This window comes from Anser anser, assembly GCF_964211835.1.
Source record: "Anser anser genome assembly, chromosome: 1".
NCBI classification, from domain to species: Eukaryota; Metazoa; Chordata; class Aves; order Anseriformes; family Anatidae; genus Anser; species Anser anser.
This window is the reverse complement of record NC_139720.1, coordinates 172,894,573-172,919,826: the sequence shown is the minus strand read 5'-3', so window position 1 is coordinate 172,919,826 and position 25,254 is coordinate 172,894,573. Positions and strand designations below refer to the sequence as shown.

Genomic DNA, 25,254 nt, shown 5'->3' with positions numbered 1-25,254 from the left:
TTCAGAAATCCAAATATCTTATTTTCATTTATGCTTCTACAGGTGAACCCAGGCCCAAGAGAAGTACCCACATTTCTTAGGCCTTCTCAGGTGTAAAATAACATATTTCCAGATTAGAGACATCTTTTAAATTGGGATAGTTGACAGTGCAAAAGCCTACAGTGCCAAAGTCCATTTCATCTCCACATAAAGTGTTAATTAAGTACCCTCCCTGAGAGAAAAGAACTGGCTTTCTACTCCAAATGTGTCTACCAGATTTTCAAAAATTTCTGTTCAGATGGGTTAGTCTAAGAATTTTACATCCATGCTGGCTATCAGTCCTGACTATAAAAATGTTAAGATTTTTTTTTTCCCCCTGGAGTAGAAATTAAATACAACACACATTAAGCAACAAGGTAATGTTTTGTGAAAAGAAGAGAACAAACATACACAATATCTAGATTCCCAGCTGTTGTAAACAGACACAAGTGGTTCAGAGATAAGTCTGAAACAAGTCCCTTTTCTATTACTGTTGAAAAACAGATTTCCATTGTTTCAGTAAAGCAGAAGAAATACCTGGATGGTATATGACAATTTTGCTCACTAAATCCTTCCTCTTTACTGTCTAATCAGCATAATGTATGCAACTCCTCCAGCAGCCATACTGTAAATATGTTGCTTGATGACTATACAGGCAAGTTATGAAATCAAATCAGAAATTTAATGTAAGACGGGTTACTTTTTTGTTTCAATACTTTCAACTGTCATTTAGTATGTGCAGAGCAACCATGCTGGTCAAAATACAAGAGCTGAGTTTGAATTTTGTACAAAATAAGAGGATGAATTTCTGCTTCATACCCAAAGTACAAACAACATGGCTTACAAAAAGTTATAAATAATAATAAAAATAATAACCACCCAGTGGTATAGATTCATTGCCGAAAGTCACTACATCTGTTGTGTGACTGCCTTGAGCTTTGCTTTGCAGTTGTGTAGCCAGATTGAGCATGCCCAGCAATATGTTCAGCAAGCGATGTATTTTAGCTGTTTCGTCTTTGTGTATATACCTGTTTTGACAACGCTCTAATATGAAGAACATTGCTGTCAGAAGCAATCTTTTTGCACCTATAATGCATAGCCTTTCATAAAACCATGCAAAAAGGCTAAGGAAATTACTGGCTTTAGGAAACACTGTCTTAAGCTGTTTAATCAAATCCTTACCTGTGTTTACCATGCTAAGCGACAAATGCTCCAAAGCTAACACTTCCCATTTACTGCCTAATGTGTAAAGGGAAAATACGAGTTTATATACCTGGTCATTTGCTTTATTAGAAAATACTACTGACAGCCTCAGGGGAACATTAATACCTGGTGGTTATTTACTGCTTTTTAATACTAAAATGAATATCTAAGTCTTTATAGTGCAACAATGTTGTTGTTATTGTAAAAGCAGATTTTCTTATTCAGACTTTACATTGTTTCCACAGTAGATCTGCTTACATGACTTCTAATTGTCTTCAGCAGAAAAAAAAAAAAAAAAGGAAAATTCTTAAGAATCATGAATTTCTAATGCATAATGGTTTCTTCTTTGAAACTAATATACAAAGAAGATGTAGAAGATAGTGTTCCCTCTTCCAAAAAGAAAGGTATTACTTTTCACAAAATTTACTACAATAAAAAATTGTTTATTCGTGGAAGAGGTCTTACTGGCTAACAAAACGAGGTCTCACAAGCTTTTCGTCTGTTAAAACAGCAGATGAATTTCTTGGAAAGCAACTAACAGCTAAAGAGGCAAATGGATATTTTAGATAAAAATTCATCAGAACATTCAGTTCCTCTCCAGAAGCAGTCAGAACTAAGGCTATACCTCAGCAATAGCTCATTCACTGACGTTGTGTTCTGCAAGGAATCAAGGTGACTATCTGCAACTCCTCAACCAAAGCACACAACTTTGTTAAGGAACAGCTTAACAGTCCTGTTGGGTTTTGTTTTGGTTGTTTTCCGTTGTCTGAAAAAATCTCTTTAGAACATAACTTCTCCACCTCTTATCTATATAAATTTGATTAAAGATTTGATTGATTAAAGATATGGGTTAAGATTTAAGATTGAAGTGTGTATGTTCCTAAAATAATCTACATTGAAACATCTCAAGCTACCAAACATAAATTTCTAGAAACAAATTGTTCTGACATCCAGCCCTAAATAGGTTGGGGGTTAACAGATTAAGTAGCATGACAATATAAATGATTTCCTCGCTTTTCCTACCTTGAATTTATGGCTTTCCTACCCTCTGTTACTTGGGCTCATTTTTCCAAGTATTTATACTAGTCTTTCCCTGATGGAACCATTTACATGCATATTTATTATCACCTTTTATTGTCACTAGATTCTTGTGTCAGGAACAGGATTCTAGATAAGGAAAAAAATGTGTTACTTTTTATAGTTTTTGTTTGTTTTGTTTTTGTTTTTAAAGCATTATAAATGAAACAGCTACCAACTGTCACTATGAAAGGAAGTTGGAGAGTGTAGAATGTATTTTGAGAATTTTAATCACAATACTGAATGGGCAGTTATCTTCCTCTCATCAAAGGCAACTGAGCAGTTTAGAACTTTTGCCATACTCTTGTTTCTTCATAAATCTTATGCTAAACTCATCATCTAATGATGATGCGAGTCAGTCTATAACAGTATATTTTAATGTTGTTGGTGAGATTGACAGGATAGAGTCTAAGTGGTACTTAAAGCAGGAGACAGGTTTAGTCTGCTGTTCAATGCTGTAGATCTCATTGCTCATTTATATATACATATATATATATATATATATAGTGGCAACTGTGGCTGTTTAACCACTTATATTTCAACTCTATAAGGGAAAACAGAAGCTGACACGAGCTTGCAAGCAAAGCAGCTTTCTACTTTTATCAAATCAAATAAAAAATGAATCTTTAAAGATACTTTAAAGCTCCAGTTTGAATTGTTACTCTCTTTTGTACCACTGTTAGAATAAAAGAGAAACAGATTCTATACGATATTCATCCTGACTAGATTTAAAAGTTGAAATTCCAGATAGGCCTATCTTCATTTAACCTATAAATATAAATCTATTTCATTTCATGTAAAATCTAACTCTGATCCAGAAGGGAGAATAAATATGTCAAATAGGAATTTAGTAAGGAGAGGAGCAGGAATAGTATCCTGTTTTTTAAAGAAAGTTTCTGTTTGTCAAGACAGGCACCACACTTGTAAGGGCTGTAAACAACATATATCATATATTTTCTTCTGCACTTCCATAGTAGAGAATTTAATTTATCCTCTGAGAAATAAGTTGATGTATATTTAAAGAAAAAGCCTGCTTCAACTAGGCACTATTTTACAATTTTTGAACTCCTTATCTTAAAAACATACAATTTTCCTTACAACCAGCACCTCAAATAACCTACTTATTAAAAATAAATCAATCAGAGCAAAAGGGGTCATTGCTGCACAGGCAGCACACTATGGAGGATCAGAGGCAGGAGACTACTTGCGAAAAGCATATTCTGGGATAAGCTTCTTCTCATATCCTATGAAGATATTTTTAACGCTTACCTTCTGCAGATTCTGAGTTTTACTGTTGTGGATGTTTTATCTATGCACACCATGTGAAAATATCATAATTAGGTTCTTTTCTTTGACAGGATGTTGATCATCATATGCTTTCAGAATCCAGATACTTAATTTAACTCCTTGGACTAAAATTCTGTCAACATGTTCAGATATTTGGCATGAGAGAATAACCAGGGATGCTCTTTGTACAGTAAAACTCACATACTACTTTACCAACTGGCACTCACAATGAGTTCTAGGTAACAAATACCAACTTCTGTAATTTTGCAAATTCAGTAACAACTGAAACTCCCATAACCACAGAGAAAAAAATATATATATACACACACAAGTGGATGGCTCTATTTCCAATTTAAGTTTAAACTTCCTAGACCTGTAGGGTCAGAGAAAAATCCATTGTTTTTTCTTTATGTACATTTTTTCCTAGAAATTGGCTGAAACGTTTAGATTGCGATATCTCTTCCTCCAACCTCAATGAAAGTGTGACATTTTCATATTAACTAATTAACAGATATTTGAGTACATCTTTCATGCAAGAGATCCAAAGAACAGGTAAAATGGTTTTTGTTCTAATTCAAAAAATGTTTGAGATACTCATTAAATACAAACCAATGTGAATATGTTTGAGAGTCAAAATCTGATGAAAAATTATCTTTAATGTGTGAGATGAAAAAAAGATGAAAAAATATTATGATATGCTGAAATATACTGAATATGCTGAAACGTGCTGAAATAGTGATATACTGAAATATAGTTCAGTCTACAACTTCCTCGCGAGGGGAAGTGGAGAGGCAGGTGACCTATTCTCCATTATCCCTCGTGACAGGACCCGTGGGAACAGTGTTAAGCCGAGGCAGGGGAAGTTTAGGCTGGACATCAGGAAGAGGTTCTTCACCGAAAGGGTGGTTGCACACTGGATCAGGCTCCCCAGTGAAGTAGTCACTGCACCAAGCCTGTCTGAATTTAAGAAGAGATTGGACTGTGCACTTAGTCACACTTTTGGGCAGACCTGTGCGGGGCCAGGAGTTGGACTTAACGATCCTTATGGGTCCCTTCCAACTTGGGATATTCTATGATTCTATAGTTTTTAAGATTTAGGAATAGATTTTAATGGACATATTAATGAAAAATAATGTGTATTATACCTGTTTGTTCAAAGGGAACTCTGCATGTGAGAAGAAGAAAAGATAAAGAAGGTTGAGAGGTTAGAGAAAACTACTTTACAGCTCTGGAACATTTATCTATTTATTCTGTTTTTAATTCATTTGACTAACTTCTTTCTGTCTGGTCCATTTGGCATACAGTTTTTGTCTGACCTTACTGTCTGGAGATCATCTCAAAATGACAACTGAAAACACAGCATGATCTGCAGCATGCATCTCCTAGCTTACTATCCTTAGAAGAAAACAATAAAATAAATAAATAAATACTGCAGAAATACCTGGAGGCGAGATCCACGTACAATCCCTTTTAAAGTAGAAAAGAATAAAATTGTCAAATTCCGTATGTGTGGCTAGAGAAGCCCATATATAAAAAAAGATATTTACTTATGTCACATACATAACTGACTACTTCACTTCTTGTTAAATGAATTGCATACCTAAGGATAGAACTCTCCACTAGCAACATATACAGACCATTACACCTCCACAAAGCCAAAGAAGCTTTCTGGAAAAAAAATAAAAAAATAACACATTGCATATACACTACAATTACACTAATACATATTTTGTTGTAGACATATTAATGATAGATTGAAATAGTTACACTGACATCAATTTATAATCCCCTTCCAACTGTCGGACAATATATATATATATATATATACACACACACCTTCCAGCATTAGTATTACAAAAAAGTTTATTTTTTAATCAGTAGAAAGTTGAAACATCATTACTGTTGGAAAAATATACATATATTTGCCTGTTTTACTGCTGTCTGTATTTGCCTTTTGCTTTACTTAGGGCTGAAAAAAAAATAAAAAAAATAGATTTCTGTTGTATAGCAAGCAAGATGCTGTTCTTACCTAGGAGCTGCAAACCATGTAGCACACTGCTTAGAAAAGAGCTATGCATTTCAATAGCAAACCAGAAGAAAATTATATCTTGTTTAGAGATTGCTGAGGCTTGAGTAAGGGCAGGTTACTGTGTTTTGTTTAGCTTTGCAATTTTAATAGCAAGTCCTGTATCTATTTATAAATTATCTCACCTTTAAATAACTGACCCCATTTCTTCTTTTAAGTGGTTATTTTTTGATACAGACATACTGGTTGTATTAAATACATATCTTTTCATATTGTTAAAAAATTAAATAAATAAAATTAATCTGGGTCATATCTGTTAGACATACTTAAAAAGAAAAAGGTATCAAAGAGAAATAATTTTCTTATGTATCAGTATAATATGACTTGGCCATACACCATTAGAATACTGATCCTATGTGTACACAGATGCATCTTAATTTGTCTAGCAGATTCCCCAACTGTTCCTTTATGGCTGTAGAAGAAACAAAATAAGTCACAAAGCTGTATCTGAACAACTACAGTAGGTTTTCCCTGTATGTTCTGCTTCCTATTTTGAGTTATTCTCTTCCTTAGTTCTGATATTTCCAGCCTGAGAGCTCAGAGATATTCATTAAACATGGCACAGGTGATTTCTAAAACATCCCTGTAGCTACTGACAACCATTTTCCATCTAATAACTTCTCACTCTCCAAAATTTCCTCGGGAACACATTTTCATAATCAACCCTCACATCTCTATTTAAACTTGCCATCTCACTGTCACTAAAAAAACTGTGCAATTCCAACCCAGGCAGTAATACTGGGGTACAGGGAAGTGAAAACAGGAAGCCAGTCTCCTCTCATACACAGACAGAAACCTTCACTGATCACCTCAGGATCCAGCTCTGACTTTCACCGATTAATCTGCTATCCCTTACAGGTTGGCATTCCATGAAATATCTCTAAATATTGCATCGTACCCCCTTTAAGCACTGCACTGCAGAGATCTGTGCTCCATAAAAAGACTTTTTTTTTCTTCCCCTTTTTCTCCATGCTAACTTTCACAACAGGTCATTTTGACATACGCAGCTTTCCAAAGACACTAAAAACATGCCTGCAAATGCAACCTTTTTCTTTCAACATTTTTTTCCAAAACATCCATACAGAGTATGGACAACTGGGCACATGAAGACTCTTGAGGAAACAGCGTATTTCTTACTACAATACCTAAGAGACCTTTATAAAAAACTAAGCTTGTCCATTTATACAAATAACTGATAAGGCTATATCACTAGATATCATACAAAAGCAAGATTTCAAAAAGCAGAAAACCACAACAGCTCTTTTGGAAACCACCCAACCACAATTTGGCTAAGATTAAAATTATTCTATAGCTAAGCCAGAGATCACAGACATGAAAGCACTTTTATTCTGATCAATACTGATATGGTTCACTGAATCACAGCAAAAAGCAGTCAACCAGAGCCAACTATCGGCCAAAGAAACCTGACCGCCAGGGCTGGGATCCCATCATGTCTGAGACCCAGTCCTAACCAAATGAAATATTGTTCACACACAAATTAAACACTGTATTCTCAGAGCTGCCGTCTAAGGAAAGGGGTGAATGAATTAGCAAGCAAACTAACTTCAAAGGGTCCTTTACAGAGAAGACATGTAAATATCAGCACTTTGATCAACACGGTCCATCAGCTGTCTTTCTCCCAACACAGTTCTAGTATTTGTCAAAAAAAATATACACAATTATAGAATAGACACCTGCTCTAAATATTGACTATTGAGTTGAAATACACCTGGCAAGCTTTTGAAATTTTGCATTCCCTAAAGAATGCAACACTACTTTAGGTTGAGACACAGTTTGTCTTTTACAGCCACTTATGCTGAACAAGCTTTGTGGGAATTAACCCCCCTAAATTTTTTAAATCCCAGATGCTACTGATAATGTTACTGAAGAATTAAAGCTTCATGTCATTGGTTACTTTGTTCGTATCTGAAGCCATCTCCTCACAGGTAAAAAAAAAAAAAAAAAAAAAAAAATTGCATGTTGACAATGTTCTAATCAGAAAACAAAAACTGTACATTGAAAAACTGGTTTATTTTCTAAACTCCGCTAACTCTGTAACCTTTCAACTCTTTGTGCTTCTTTCTAGCAATGCTACTGGGAGTCCAATCAGACTTAAGGATTCTAGCAGATATGAAAATACATTTAGTTTAATCCCACAACAACATGCAATGTGGTATGCACATAAGGTGCCACATAAAAGCCTTGCCTCTTCTGTCAGGCCATACTTTCAGAGACATTTCACCCAAAGAAGAGGGCCTTGAGCTCTGCAGCAATGGAAAGCACAGTCTTACAGTTCAACATAAACAAGTACATAAGCCCTGACCTAGCCCATATGTCCACCAGGTACAGCACACAGCTATGAGTAGGCACTAAATTAGATTCACAACCAGTGCTATGATACAGGCACCATTAGCTCAAAAGTTATGCTGTATTCTACTGCTCCACCTTCAAGATGAGGTCTCATGCCATCACTGAAGCAGACTGTACAGAAAGAGCGAAGCTGCTGTCTGATTGCTTAGCAACTTCACAGGAGAAATGTCTTCCCACAGGAAGAAGGTTTCTCAGTGGAATTCCTCCTGCGGAACAGCAACCCATTAACAACCTGTCCAGCATGGGGATCCTATATCTGCCCCGAGAGCTTGATTTGCCACTGTTTAGATCATTGTGTAGTGATCTGTACCTGGATAAAATGAGCATAAAATGCTGTTATCTTCTAGTTCAGCCACATTTCTACTCTCCCTTTACACCACAGTAAATGATTACACACATTACAAAGCAGTGAAAGTCAGGTTTGAAAGGCGTTACTTTTTACCTGCTCTTTGCCATTTCTCGGTAGCACACAAGTATAAAAATATTGCTAACAGCTTCCAATAAGAGCAGCTTTTTTCCCACCTCAGAGTTTCACAGAATTTTACAAACAAGCAATCAATTTCCACCACACCCACATGAAACAAAAAAAAACAACAAAACAACAACAACTGAAAAAAAAACCAAACATATTATACAGGCAAACAAATCAAGCTACAAAGAAAGTTACCTAAGGTCAAGGACATGTTAATTGAAGAAACTCATATGTCTCCCAGGAGACCAAATTCTCAATCCTCTGCCTTAACCCTTAAGCCACACCAACCCTTTGTAATAGCATTATCAGTAAGGGCCCTAATTTCGTTTTCTATGTATTGCAGTTTCTCCACCTCTTCTTTTTCTTTTCCCCAGGCACTAGAAAAGAGACATTAGTTCTCCTCTGATACGAATGTCTGTTTTTCTGACATACTGACACTCATATAGATGTGGTTTTACACCTCTTCTTCTCTTTCCATCCCACTAGGTAAAGCTGAAGGTGTCTTTATGTTGAATAAAAGGGTAAACACAAAAGCAGAAAGAAGTAAGAAAGATGAAAAAGAGCACAATAAGCAACAGCAAACGGTTCCACAATTCTCCACAACAGATGATGCTATGCTGTGACAAATCAGGCTTGTATAGATTCTGTCATAAGCTAACAAAAAGACAGTACAACTTTCAATGCCTATTGCTGTTTTCAAAACATTGCATTAAAACAAGATGTTGCCTTTAATTTTTTTGGCCAAAAGCTATGTACTTCTTCCCTTTTTTACATGCTGACAGGAGTCAAGAGCTTGTGAAATGCTATTGCCAGTTAAAGAATTTTAAGGGCACCTAAATTCCATAGAAAACACAAATACCAGTAAAAATAGCAGCAGTACTTCTGTCATGAGATGGTGCCATTTATCTAACACAGGGGTCAATTGGACCATGTTTTTGTCAAAGAAACCAGCAGAAATCCCCAATCCTTTTCAGTGAAAAGGTTAGCTTTCAGACAGTTTACATTCAGTTCCACGTGAATTAAGAACTTACCAATATATAATTACCCTTCTCGTAAGTGCCTTCCAAGCAGTTGCTTCTTTTTAAATCTCATTAGTTATTAGGGCAAACTGTGGCACTAGCTAATCATATCACATAGGTTATATAATTTCGCCATAAGAGTCCTCTCTAACAACATTATACACATGCCCACGAGTAATTTCAAATGCAATTCCAATGTTCTAGCTGTAAATGCAGACTAGGACAGGTTTAAGTATTTTCTGTATGTCCCTCATGAACTCATCTTAGAATTTCCCCTTCTAAATGGCTTTACGAGACAACTCTTTCTCTCTCTTCACTGCCTTTTTTTTTTTTTTTCCTCAGTAAACTAACACTTGTTTATCTGGACCATTACAAGTGCATAATGAAGACTTGTGATTATCTATGTCCTTTATGTCCCTCTGTCTCTTCTTCTTCCACCAACCTGCCAGTATCAGGAAACTTCTAGCATAACAATTACAGCATTTAGCATCAAAAGCATGTTGTTATGATCCTACTGTTTTCTTCAGATACAGTGAATATTTACAAGTCAACACTTTTCAAGACAGAAAGCTGAACTGGATCTCTACATGGTATTAAAAACTGCCACGTTATGATGCATGTGCAATCAACCATTCAGGGACTTAAACTAAAAGTGGTCTTATTATGCAAACGCTAGTCTCTGGTATGCAAATAAATACAAACAAAGCAAAACACAGAACTCTCAAATAATATCAGCTGCTACTGGCAGTCAAATCATCTCATATAATCACCTAACAAACAAACAAACAAAAACTGTTTTAAGCATGATTGTCATTATATACAACTAATAGGATCACATATATGGCAGGAATATATTTAAAATCCGGATACCTACACCTATTTCTTGAACAAACAGTGGCTCTCCACAAGCAGACATTCTAATTAATCTATCTTGCAACTGAGCCATTACCACCAGCATAGCTACGTACTTGCACAAGTGTTACAGAATTTAATTGGATAAGCCTATTTACAAAAGCAGAGTAACCTAATGCACGAGTAAAGTTTAAGCAGAAGACAAAGGCAAAGGACAGACAAAAGCTGCAGTTTTTGGAGCATTACTAACGCCCATTTACTTGTCCCACACACACCCCATTCTAAAATAAAGAAGACAAGAAGAAAAGGAAAAATGCACATAGTTTTGAGAACAGCCAGGAGCTAGTACTGCAGCAGAGACTCCCCAAAGCCTTTTGTTTTAGAGTTCTAGCAGTAGCTACAGTGACTCTGCATTACAATGCTTTGCCTCTGGGCAGCAGCAATACCATAGTATACTACATTAACCATAAATGTTTAATCACTGCCTATGATCTCAGCACCGTCCACCAGTTTCATTTTGTGAGCATGGGCCAAGCTGTGCAGAAATATCCTAAATCAAGGTTTAACAGCATCAGTTAGAAATTGCTCTGGCTGTGAATCCTCTTATCTCCTCTTATTCATACAACCCAGCTCTGAAGGCAGACTGCCTTTCCAGCACAACTGTTAAACTTAAAGATGCACCCCACAATGCAGAGCACGTAGACAAGCAAATTAACTCCCAGTCACATTAATGTTATCTAGACCTCAGTGATATCCACACTCCTACAAGCTACAAAGCCAGCTGTCTGTTCTCTGTGAAGCTGAAAAGTCATAGTAGGACCCAGAAAAAGTGAGAAAATGAGATTGATCAAGTTCATTTCAGTAAGGCTGTTTTGCATAAAAATAGGTTTCTAGGTAGGTAACTCAAGAAAAGATTTCTTTCTTCAGTTGAAGAAAAAGAAATAGAGAAAGAAGTCAGGTTATAGTAACAAGGTCCATAATATGATATACTAAACTGAATTTTCAGCCCACCCCACCCCCTATAAATAATCTAAAAATGTAACAAACTGACATTCAGCATCCTGTAGGCTAATTATGAGCAACAGCACTAGTAATCTTGAACTCTTCACCTTCATCATTGACAGAAATGCACTGGTGTAACCTGACCTTAATAGTGAACTGGTATCTCCAACATTGTTGTTTAATGAGTTCTGATTTGATATTAGTAACAGCTTGCCCCATATTAGTGTACTGGTGATGGCCTCCTACAGTTCCCTTTGAAACGAAACTAAAATAGGATCACAGAACAACAGACATTGTAAACTCTAGTGAATAACCTAAAAGATACATACCAATCTATAACAAGGATACCGGGCACTAATACAAAGATAATTTTGTGACTCAAAAGTTAATCAAGTCTGTGCCTGTGAAATGTGTGCCAGGTATTAACATGTGTCTATATTTTAGAAACTTAACTACATGTGTAAATAAATAATTATTTCTGCATGTAGATACCTTCTCTTTGCAAAACTGCATAGCCCTTCAGTAGGTAATGATATTTGATTTTTATTTCAGTGCATGATTCTACTGTGCTTACATGCATTTTGTGAACTTCTTTTAGTAGTCATTTAGTTGTTTTACCTGAGTTTGCAGGATATACCATTGTACAATTACTGCACAATAACATATGGAACATTAATCCATCGTAAAACCCCACTGAGATTAAAAGGTACTTTTCACAAGTCTCTACTTAAATGAAGGACCAGCATTGTTCCCCGAAATAAGTACCACAGACAGTCATGCTCAGCTGCTCTCAGGTGGATTACTCTTTTCTAAAGAATGTTTTGTGATCTTTTGGCTACATATTTTTTGCAGTCTAACAAAATGGAGTTGCAGGAAGTTGCCTTTGTAGAGAGCAGAAGGATCCTCTTTCTAAACCATTCAGAGTATCCACCCAGATACCCCATAAGTAGAATTACTATCTTTAAATAAAGATCTCACCCCATAAGTAGAATTACTATCTTTAAATAAAGATCTCTTCTGTACTCTGCAGGCCCTGTATTGGTCTGCTTCACTCATTTTTATCTGGCATGCCACAAAACAGTTTGGAGATTTGTACATTTCCCTTTGCCTGTTGCTTTAGTAATGTGCATTTTCCCTTCAAAATTATACAAAACTGTTTAGATACTGACCTTCTAACATCTCTTTCATTTTCAAATAATAAAAAAAAAAAAAAAAAAGATCTTTGGGGAGCCTGTAAGAAAACCCTACAGTGTTTGTCAGCTTTCAAACATTATCTGTCTTACATTACAGGTCAAGCTTTTAACTCACTTTTGCTCTCTGCTCACTGTAACACACCAAAAAGATAGGGGCCCAGAACCCAGCTGCAAAAACACAGGATGTGTTTTAGAAGCCTGCTCTTCTCACCGGTTCCCCCCACTGAAAGCAAGGGGCATGCCTATTTTGATATTGTTCTCGTGAAGTGCTCATTAAATTATTGTTCATAGCAGGGGGCAAGGATACTTTTGACTAAATCTGTTAGCCAGACTCCTGCAGTGAATCTCCTCTGGATTCCCCAGCAGGCGTCTCTTTGAAGTGCTTATAATAAGTGGAATACAACTGGGAGAAATCAGAAAGGGCAATGTTGACAACTGTCATAGCAGTTTACAGCTTGAATGGCAACTGAGCAGAAGGTCTCTCTCTCTGTCTCTCTCATACCTCAGATCTCCTTAGCATCATTTCTGGTAGGGATCCAACCTCCATTAGCAAGAGTTTCTGAAAAACTGCATTTCTCCCTAAATTCTCTCTCTCTGTTGTAAATGTAATGCACTGTTCCAGGCCACCAGGTCTTATAAATGAAATGGTTTTGCAGCTGTAGCAGTATATCCACTATGATAGGCAAAGTTCCAAGATATAATTGGTGGTACATAATAGAAATTAAAAGTTATATTAATGGTAGATATATTTCAAGGAAAGACCCATTTTCTTTCCAAAAGCATTGTTTATGCCATTATATAAGGGGCAGAAAAGTTAATGCTACTAAATATGGTATAATTCCTGATGAACTGTTTTTTATCTGATGAATGCTATATATTTATGCTGTACCACAAGTTGCCTCATCAATTATCTCATTTCATCAGCACCAGAAACTTCAAAATATACGACAACTTTAAAATACCTACTAATAACTGATAGCTTTACATACTACTTAATACATGGTAAAAGCACACATATTTTTGAAATAAAACATTTTTATGTACTAAAATATACACACATACCACTTCAATTGGTAATAATAACTGTAAGTTCCCCTGAAGTCAGGAAAATTATATCTCACCACTGTTCCGAGTGCTCCAATATCTAATAATGTTTTCAATTCTTGTTAATACTGGCTTTTCAAAACCAACCTCTAAGATGAGGGCCTAAAACCCCAAGAAAAAGTTACAATACCTAACAAAAGCTGTTAGGCTAAACATAACAATCAGGGAAAACAAAGAAACAAAGGTTAAAGAAAAAAAAAAAGGTTTCACGTACAAAAATATGTGGTCTAGTATGGCAACAGAAGCTGCATGATTTTGAGATTTCACTGTTTTGAATCAATCTAGAACATTTCCATTATTGCAGAGGCTAATGCCACACAATTTAATACCCTTTTGCAAATCTTAATTTCTCCAATTCTACAAAAAAATGCCCACTGACTTGGTGGGAATTAAAGTACTTCTAACTGAAGGATGCTAAAATATAAGCTAACATTCAGCAATAGCAAGTCATTGTGTTCTTGTTCTGAATGATAATTTGGTGCATGTGTGAGACAAGCCTGAGGCCTAACCAGGACTTCCTACAGGGAAAGGAGGAACAGACAGCATGGTATGAGTCCCAAAGCACCACTTTCAAGTGTTATATTTCAAAAACAAGTCTAAGACTATTCATGGTAGAGAGGACATAGGGACAGAAGCATTAATTAACTGTCCAAACCACAACTCTAAGTTTTGACTTTTCAAAATTTTTCTGAAATCTGTCATTTATAAACTAACCGAAGAATAAGAATAAAGTTGATTGGTAAACAAAAAACAGAGTAGTGTTGACAGCAGAGCATTGCTAAACCGTGCAAGAGACTGTGCCAAGTTTGAAGAGAAATAGCTGTTCCAATAGTTTCCATGAGAAAGAAGAATGAGAAACTAGTTTCCACAAGAATGAATAACGAGAAACTATCTGGGGATTCAAATGTTACTCAACATATGCAAACACAAAGAAAATGATCTTCTTGGACACTGAGGAAATTATTTGAAATAAGATGTCACATATTGCCTCAAGTCACTCCTCTTAATACTACAATGGGCTACTGTCACTGTCCTTAAAGTTAGCTTTCATATCATTTTTTAATTGCAAATTCCAAGTTAACCTATGTTTTCCTATCAGGCCCTGTCCATCAAACCAGCATAATAGCTATTTTAAGGTTGGCCCTGTGTGGGAGATTACTGATGCTGAAAAAATCACATCACTGAAATATTTGACTAATTAGTTCTGAAAACAGATTGAAACCTAACACAACACAAAAAGTACAACTATACAGTTATAAAGCAATGTCACTTCTAATCTTGGCTAGGAACCAGGGATACTGTAACTTGTAAACTTGTATTCTCAGTAAGCACAAACAACTCCTTCCTTCATGCCCACTATTTATTCACCAGTTATCCATACTGGGGGCAGTTACTAACCTACACGCTTGGGAGACCAAGACTTGGAAGAACATTCCAGAATTTCCCACTTGCTTTTGATGAAATGCTATGTTATCTCAAACATTGCCAAAGATAAAAGACTCAGTGCTCAAATACATATAAGTTACTCTAAAAGAGAGAACTTGAAAGACAGAAGGACTCTGATTTTGTCTGTAGGTGATATTGGACTCATATAAAATCATCTTTCCCAAATCTGAGTCAACATAATTGCCTTCAGCTTCCCTTAGAGCAACTATTTCTCTACATACACAACAAAAAAAATTGCATAAACATCAATGAGAAAAACGGTTGAAAAAAGACTTAGATGATTTACACCAGCAAGATGCTAGTCAGGTTAGATGTTCACCGTCAATACTGTCTCTGTATGTGGTTGTGAAAAGTTCTACAAGCAAACAGTAGGATGTGAAATCTGTTGACTGATATTTGTTTTCTAAGCAGCTTCTTAATTATCTTGTTTCATTCCAAAATTTTTGCCCAAAGAAAACATGATATTCCTTCTACTTTTAGCCACTATAAATAGTAAGATCATACTAAGACTTAGCTGATTCCAAAGCCTAAGTCAGACTAATCCAGACTTTCATGTATTTCCTTGTTCCAAACCAAAAAATAAAATAAAAAAAAAAAACACATTTTAGTAACAACTCTTCAAATATCATCAGATGAAATGTATATTTTCCACTGAAGTACAACAGTACAACATGAAACGAGTTACTGGCAAAAACTTATCTGAATAACCATGTTATGTATTAGGATTTCTCTTTGACTATGTATAAGGGAAATTAAAATCAGCTTTATAGCAAGAATAGCTTTAAAAAGACTCATATGATTATTTGTTTTCTTACATTGAAAGCTTTTTGCATTGCAAAAGTATAGACACAACCCCTTTAGTATGAGCTTCAGTGGTTTAAAATGTCAGCATCTCACAGAAGTCCTAGTATAAGGGATTGTGAAAGTACTCCTTAATCTATTAAGTGAAAACCCTTCCAAAACACCTCACCTGATCATTTAAATTAAGCGGGTTGACTGTGTACTGAAGTGCTAGGAATAACAGAAATTCCTACGGCTAGAAGGAACAACTTTCAGCATACACGTTAACAAAGACCAAAAAAGAAGACAAGGAGAGAGAGAGGAAAGAGTAGAAGAGTAAGGTTAATTTTACTGCAGCAATAATTTGGAAGGCTGTAACACACATGAAAATCAAAATATGTGCTTTAGTGAAAACAAACTTTAGTGAATCTTTATATAAGCATGCACCAAAAAGTATTTTGGTGTCATTAACTGAGTAACTAAACTACTAAAATGAATGCAATGTAAACAAACTCGGTTGTTGGATTCCCTTTTCCAATTAGCCTGAAGCTGTTTGTGCAATCAGTTTAACAAGGGGAATTGCAAAGTCCTGCACCTGGGGAGGAAAAATGCCAAGCACCAGCACATGCTGGGGGCTACCCAGACAGAAAGAAGCCTGGCAGAAAAGGACTCAGGGGTCCTGGTGGACACCAAGTTGAACATGAGCCAGCAATGTGCACATGCCACAAAGAAGGCTAATGGTATTCTGGGCTGCATTAAACAAAGTATTGCCAGCAGGTGGAGGGAGGTGATTCTTCTGCTCTATTCAGCACAGGTGAGGCCACACCTGGTCCAGTTCTGGGCTCCCCCATCTGAGAGAGACATAGACATACTGCAAAGAGTCCAACAGAGGGCCACAGAGATGAACAAGGGACTGAAGCATCTCTCCCATGTGGAAAGACTGAGATAGCTGGGAATGTTCAGCGCAGAGGAGAGGCTCAGGGGACATCCTGTCAATGTGTAAAAATACCTGAAGGAAGGTTTCAAAAAGGATGGAGACAGGCTCTTTTCAGTGGTGCCCAGTGCCGGGACAAGAGGCAATAGGCACAAACTGAAACACAGGAGGTCCCATCTCCTGTCATCTGGAAACACTTCATTATTGTGAGGGTGACTGGCACAGATTTCCCAAAGAGAGGTGGTGAAGTTACTATCCACAGATATTTTCAAAAGCTGTCTGTACACAGTCTTGTGCAAGTGGTACAAGGTGGCCCTTCTTGAGCAGGGGTTTGGACTAGGTGACTTCTAGAGGTACCATCCAACGCCAGCCACTCTGTGATTCTGCAATTTGATATGACAACAGGTAGCTACTGGTGATGTTTTGAATTTTGATTTAGTATGAAATTCATGGCTTGCAAACACTATATATATGATTTCCATAATTTTCTGAATAGTTATCTCTTTAATAAAGATTTTACTTATTTTAAGTAGTTATCCAGTTGCTTCAGCAACATCCTGAATTATATCAGGGACATAATTTTTATTTTAAAAGAATAGTAGCATTAATAATCATTATTGCCATCACAGCAGTAATGATGCTGACCACTGAGCATACAGAATAGGTGCTTATCATACAAAATTATCAAGCTCCAATTCTGCATGCAGCAAGATTGAGAAATGGAAGCATATACATATGCTATTAACAAATAGGATAAAAATCTTAGAAATTTTAGCTCTAGCATTTTTATTTGGTTCTCAGACTAATATCCAGAAACTATATAATATGCTAAATTCTGCTTTTGGATTCTTCCAGTATTTAAAGGAACTGAAAGAACATTTGTTCGGACACAGTGAATATTCAAAGCTAAAATGAAGTTTACATCAGAAAGAAAATGTTTATTTGCAGGCTATGCTGGAAGCTGAATTGGTTTTTATACCTTAATAGCTACAGAAAATACGTTTTTATGGTAAAAGTTGGGTGTTCTTGTACAAAATTGCAATTTAAAAACATCTTTCCAAATGCTGTCAAACCCTGGAAGTGACCAATTTACATAACTGTGGCAGAGCCTTTCTTTTAGACATCTGTGATTACTCCCAGATCTTACCCCAACATTTCATTATTTATGGACTTGCTAGGTTTGGGGACAACATACTAAAATGTTGCTTTTCTCTTACTCTTTACTAAACTGACTGAATACTCATCTAAGTCAGAATATGCACCAGGACCAAAATACAATGCACTGTTTTATATCAAGTCCTGTCAAGACAAACAAATTTAAGGACAACCCTGCTGCTCTGAAAAGTACAACATCACTGTTCATTGTATGTTTAGGTTTTTATTTTTTTCACCAAGCTACTTGTAGATGTTTATTTTTTTCACCACACTTTAGAGATTGAATCATACACTGGATGAAACAGCACATGAGTCTCATAGTAAGGAGAACTATAAAAATACTCTACACTAGAATTTGACTGCAAGACATTAAAAGTGTATATGTTGTTCTATATAATGCAAATACACAATCTTAGCCATCATGATCCTTTTATATGTAAAACCAAACTGATCAGTGAGATACAAATGGAAAAAAAAATGACTTTGGAAAAGAAAAAATAAATAAATAAGAAGGATTTGTCCTCATACTGATGAAAGAATAAATTTCTCGATGTAAAAAAAAAATAAAAAAATACAAAAAATCATAATAATGCTTCCTACTCGTATTATACTTTAAAAGACTATATTTCTCCTTTCAGATTTCACAACAGTAAAAAAGGACTAATTCTCATTTTTAATATTCTCATTTGACTAAATTAGAGGATTATCTGAAAAACCCAGATAAGATACAGCAAGTTCAATTCATTCAATAGAAACATGTTTAAAAAATCTTTCTCTCATAAATCTTAATAGTGAAATATATAAGGAAGGAAAAATAAAAAGGCAAGAACCCTTTTCACTTTATAGATGTGAAATTAATTACAGAGATAAGTGAGTTACCAAGAGATATTCAAAATCTTTAAAGAAGTTCTACACTGAACACCACATCTCAGGCCAGTGCTTTAACACCATATCCTTTTCATGACTTGCAGCACAACAACAGATCTATTATACTATTAAAAATACACATACTTACAGCCTTCTCTAAATATGTAACCTGTTCTATTGAAAACCAAACCAAAACAAAAAACTAAATAATAGGAGAAAGAAGAATAATTTTCTTTATAAAACATGAACATAATCTTTCCTCTCTTCAGAGGATGCTGAAGAGCACAATATTGACCACAGAATCAGATGTGGACATTCTTACAGTTGAAGTACTATTTAAGAAATTCTTGCTCATTCAAAATACTCGATGTAAGCTCTCACAGAGCTTATGGGATGTATTTTAGACACACAGATAGAATCCGTGGGATTAAAAGCAAAATTTAACTGGAACTGGTTATACAGCAAGGAAGTACTACACCAGGTGACAGTGTATCTATTCATAAGACCTAAGAGATCACAAGGCCTCCTTGGCAGTCAGATACAAGAGAGCTAGAAGCATACTAAATTCTTTATCACATTAACAAGATGCAGATGTCTTGCTGATCTCCATTACTGTACACAGATTCCCTTGGTTGTCTACGACGGGCCTTTTGCTTTCAGCGCTACTGTGCATTTCATCTCAATTCCATAATGAATAACAAAAGATCATGCTAAAATATGGAAACAATGTCAGTGATTACTTTTATTTGAGATTTTCTATGTGTGTACATTCTCTAAGCCCACCAGCTGCATAGCAGCAGGATTTGCTTCCAGGCAGATCAAGGGCTAAAATATCAGTTGTGCTCCAGGATCCCTGTTGATTGAGACCAAATCCATAGGTCAAGGTAAAGCAATTTTGGATGTTCAGAGGCATTTTAGGGAAGTGTGCTGTTCCTGAAGGAACTATGTCTAGCAGCCTATAGCAAGCAAAGCCTAGTGAAGTATTATGATTCAGCTACAGTTAAGTTCTCTTTCAAGTGAAAATATGATTAAAACAAACAAATCCAAACATAAACATTCCCCACACTGCTAAAACTGGACTTACATTAAGCATACAAAAATAGTTTTACCCTGCACTTGTGTAGGTTTTCCACTGCCATGTGATAACAGGTGCCTGGTGCAGGCATTTCTGGGTAGATTTCATCTTTTGAATAGAGTTTCTGCATTTTCAATTACAGGAATTCAGTATACAATAAAGGGAAAATCATTAAAAAATTACAGAAGGAAAGACTCCACTTAATAACATCTGCTCCAAAACACAAAGAACAAGTTGTAGACTTGAACTTAAATCTTCCGTATGGAATCATGCTACCCTATCATTGAATCACCAGCTTAGCTTCCCTCCTAATGAATTCGATTCTGAGACTCTCAGAATAAGGCTACATATATTGAATACACTGTTATGTCTTTTTTAAGAAAAAAAAAAAGACCTCGCTTCCACTTTAATTATATTTTTCTCAAACAGCAGGAAGAAATAAGAAATAACAAGAGCAAATTCAAATATTCTTTAACCCCCAAATTAAGAGTTCAAAATCCAGGGAAAACATTTTAGTCTTGCTTAGTGATCTACTGCAACAGCAACTGCAAACTACCTTCACAAACACTTAGAAAAAAATAGAAAAGAATAGACAGTCTCTAAGATACACCTAAAGCATACTAAAGTAGATTAAAATAAAGTGCTAGGGAAAAAAACTATTTGTTTATCCACTTCAGGTCTTTTTAAAACTAATTTGCCCATATTTTCAAGATGAATGCTTTCTAACATAAATCCATGCAGTGCTTTCATTAGTACTGTAGTACAGGTAATGGCTAAAGCATTAGAAATTAGTAGAAATCCAGTAGCAGAGAGCTTTGCATGTTAAGAATGGGTACATCTTTGTTCTGAGGGAGAATAATGCTGAAGGAAAAAAGGAAAACAACTGCACAGATCTCAGTGAACTTTAAGGTGAAAATCCCCAGGAGATATATTACAACTGTAATGTAAACTGTACCACAGTTGCTAGCCGTCACATTTTTACATAATAGTGTATCCATTACACCAGTCCATTACAGACTGCCCCACCTAGCAGGTGCTGAGTAAGCACTTCAGCAAGTAGCTCCCACTGTGCTGCCTTTGGCAGCATTGCTAGGAAAAGCAAAGCTAGCTCACTTCAAGCTAATTGGGGATTTCTACTTAAGCTGCAGTATCACCAAGGAAGTGGCCCACCACAGTACACAGTTGCTAGACAAGCATGAAGTGGACAGACAGATCTGGGATCTGACCCAGTTACTAAAATAAAATAAAAATATATATATAATGTAATTAAATTAAATAAATAAAAAAAAAGAGCAAATAATACATTGGGTCTGGAAAGAACAGAGAGAGAGTCACACCAGTAGAAATGCCAGATACCTAACAATGCAGTCTGATTTCTCCAATAATCCCTGAAAGCCCCAAGTTTTGTGATCAACTTATTCCACCAACTACCTATGTGGAAGCCGACCACGGACGAAAAACGTATTCTGGAAAATCCTACACTGAACTTCTTTAAGTATTTTGAAGCATTCCCTGCCTCCCCCCAACTCTCACTTGCTTCCATGAACACAGCTGAAAGGTACAAGAGGGGAGGACTACAGTCCTGTCACTGAAAGGGTAAATGATAGATTCTTCAAATTGGGTAGCATGAACTTACCTGACCATGAGCAGTTGCTTTTATCAGTTCATATCTGAAGAGATTATTCTCTGCTTTTCTAAAGGAGCATGTGCTTTAAAGACACTGTCAGCCTACCTAGCTCTGTAAAAATGAATAAAGTTTCATTGAAGCCAAAGAACATCCCACTTAGCAGAAACTTCAGTTTCTACCACCTTCCTGGAACATTTTCATCTTGAGTTGCCAAGTGTGGAGAACCCAGTCCCACCACTGACTCAGCCAGGGATGAGAGACGATGTCGGGACATATCCTGTAACAGATGGCTTCTGACTGCTTTGGGGAAAAAAAGAAAAAAGAAAAAAAAAAAAGAAAAAAAAAAGTAGGCACTTCCATGTTTGTCTTTTCTCTCTCAGGCTGCATGGATGTAAAAGCTGCAGAAGAAAGTGGCAGGATGTCATCACTGTACCAACACCATGCAGAAGGAAAGCAGAAAATACAACTTTTTGGTATACACGTCAGCTTGAATGACATGCTGCACATTATTTATGAGACGTGTGAGAAACAATCCATTGTACAGAACAACGATAGTCAATCCTAGATATAAATTCTCTGCTGGTCGATTACCACTATACCCATTCCCTTAGCCATGAAAATGACCTGACAGAGCCATAAATTCACACATTGTCCATTTTTCAAAGACAAGCTCCCCCACAGACAGTCTGCAGTGCACCAGCCATGACATCGGTGTAAACATTTACTCATTTATTATTTTATGCTGACTGCCTTTCAGCTTCCCAACACGGACAAGCAAGTAGCCATGATAATGTAACCTGGGCCAGGTTCAAGTCCCAATGGCAGACTGAATACAGGTTTCAGAGATGGCACTATCACTTGCTCTCCCATTAGTACACTGGAACTTGCGAAATATGGATTTTCCTGTAACACGAAAACTTCCATAAATCCATAAGATTTCAGTCTATACATGCACAGGACTGGCTTTCTACCTACTAGGTTTTTTTTTTCAGAGAAGCAAACAGAAAAGTTAGTCTAAACTTACTGAAAATCTTCATAACACCTGGCAGTGACCCAAAATCTTTCCAAAGAGCCTGACTGATAATTAGTGCATTTTCAATGTTTTGCCCCTTTTGGGGCCAGTGTTCTAATGGGTTTTAGTGCTAGCAAATTGGTGCTAAGATTTGTTCTGTGCATTAACGTGCTCTGAGTGTTAAGTTACTTATTTGTAATGATACTGTTCCTGTAGGAAAGCCTGCCTTGATTGTTAATGATACTTGAGGCTCTTAATCTGAAAACAAAGGGGGAGAGAAACTGCAGGGTGTGGCATAGTCTGCTACACAGCTTGTCATTTACTGAGAATAAAAACCTCATTTAATTCCATTGATAGCACTCAGAATATTATAATAGGCATTTAATTTCCTAAACAAATTGTGTTATAAGAAGCTGGAGCAAGATCTAAAATTACAGTATTTTAATTGTTTATGCTTGTTTGTGGTTTTATTTTAAGCTAGGAACTGTTCAAAAGTTTCAAAATTGTTTATTTGAAAACAGTAATTTCAAGAAACTTACTATTCCCTTACTCTCACATTAAATGCATTTTTAAATCAACACCACAATACAAAAGTACAGTATTACCTTAAAAAAAAAAAAAAGTTCCCTATATGTACAATGTCAGACTTCTGAGCATCAGAAACTATACTAAAAGTCAATTGGAAGGAAAAAGTCTGTAACAATTATTCATATGTTGTTATGGTCAAAACATGTTATGACATCCAGAAAAGAAAGCATGAAATCTAGGATGACTGGCAAAGAATCATAAAATAATGTTACGCCAGATTTTCCTGATGCTGTCAACCTTCCAAAAATTTTGTTCATGTTTTCCAAAAATATTTTGAAAATATAAATTGCAGGGGAAACAAACAAACAAAAACCCACACTTTCCTTTTGTGTTTTAACCCTGGCAGGCAGCTAAACATCATATAGCCACTCATTCTCCCCAGGTGGGATGAGGGAGAGAACTGGGAAGGTCAAAGTGCAAGAACTCATGGGCTGATGACCTTGGTGGCTGCAGGGTTCTTTCTCACTCCTTGCTCTCCCAGCTGCTGTTGTGCAGCAGTTTTTTTTGTTTGTTTGTTTGTTTGTTTCTCCTTTCTTAAATCTGCTCTCACAGAGGCACAAACATCATTGATAATTGGCTCATCTCTGGGCAGCGGCAGGTCCCTCTGGAGCCAGCTGAAACTGTTCCTTATCTAACATAGGGCAGCTTCTGGATTCTTCTTACGGAGGCCACCCCTGCAGCCCCCCACTACCAAAACTTTGCCACATAAACCCAATACATATCACCATCCAGAATTTTTCCAATCTTTTTGCATAGTGTCTCTAACAAGTGTTTTTTGTTATTGTTTACTTTTGTGACTATGAGGTTAGAATGTGGCAGAAATAGTAAATGACTGTAGACTAATCTCTCTCTTTTGTACTCTGTCTCTTCATCATGCTTTCCTCTCAGATTTTTCAATAGTTTGTCATATTGGAAAAAAAGAAAAAAAAATCTACTGAAGTGGCTTTCTGTTATGGAAGAAAGCAAACAGAACAAATGAAGAAAAAAAAAAAAAAAGAATCATAGAATGATAGGATATCCCGAGTTGGAAGGGACCCACAAGGATCATTGAGTCCAACTCCTGGCTCCACACAGATCTACCCTAAAATTCAGGCCATATAACTAAGAGCACAGTACAAACACTTCTTAAACTCCGACAGGGTTAGTGCCATGACTATGTGCATGGGGAGCCTGATCCAGTGCGCAAAAGAAGGAAGGAAGGAAGGAAGGAAGGAAGGAAGGAAGGAAGGAAGGAAGGAAGGAAGGAAGGAAGGAAGGAAGGAAGGAAGGAAGGAAAGAGAAAGAGAAAGACAGAGAGAGTGAGAAAGAGAAAGAAAAAGAGAGAGAGAAAGATAGAGAGAGAGAAAGAGAGAGAGAAAGAAAGAGAGAGAGAAAGAGAGAGAGAAAGAAAGAGAGAGAGAAAAATAAAGAAAGAGAAAGAGAGAGAAAGAAAGAGAGAAAGAAAGAGAAAGAAAGAGAGAGAGAAAGGAAAAGAAAGAAAGAAAGGAAGAAAGGAAAGGAAGAAAGGAAGAAAGGAAAGAAAGAAAGGGAAGAAAGGAAGAAAGGAAGAAAGAAAGTGGTTAGAAAAGCTGCCTGGCAGGGAAGGACCTGGGAGTATTGGTTGATAGTCAGCTGAATATGAGCCAGCAGTGTGCTCAGGTGGCCAAAAAGGCCAAGAGCATCCTGGCTTGTATAAGAAGCAGTGTGGCCAGCAGGACTATGGAAGTGATTGTCCCCCTGTACTCGGCTCTAGTGAGGCTGCACCTCGAGTACTGTGTTCAGTTTTGGGCCCCTCACTACAAGAAGGACATTGAGGTACTCAGGCAAGTCCAGAGAAGGACAACAAAGCTGGTGAGGGGTCTGGAGAACAAGTCTTACGAGGAGCGGCTGAGGGAGCTGGGATTGTTCAGCCTGGAGAAGAGGAGACTCAGGGGCAACCTTATCGCACTCTACAGGTACCTTAAAGGAGGCTGTAGCGAGGTAGAGGTTGGTCTATTCTCCCATGTGCCCAGTGATAGGATGAGGGGGAATGGGCTAAAGTTGCGCCAGGGGAGGTTTAGGTTGGATATTAGGAAGAACTTCTTTACCAAAAGGGTTGTTAGGCATTG

General features: G+C 36.6%; 1 protein-coding gene across 29 annotated transcripts in view; it reads right to left on the bottom strand.

Moving 5' to 3' along the window:
- The window catches only part of PCDH9 (protocadherin 9), an 803,467-nt gene that overhangs the window by 579,058 nt on the left and 199,155 nt on the right, over nucleotides 1-25,254 (bottom strand). For 12 of the 29 annotated variants that reach the window (XR_014578269.1, XR_014578270.1, XR_014578271.1 and 9 more), the window contains one exon: nucleotides 1-25,254. This exon is cut by the window's left edge and continues 11,742 nt beyond it; it is cut by the window's right edge. The exons of the other annotated variants lie outside the window; for them this stretch is intronic. The gene's annotated coding sequence lies outside the window, so the exon portion shown is untranslated. 29 annotated transcript variants of the gene reach the window in all.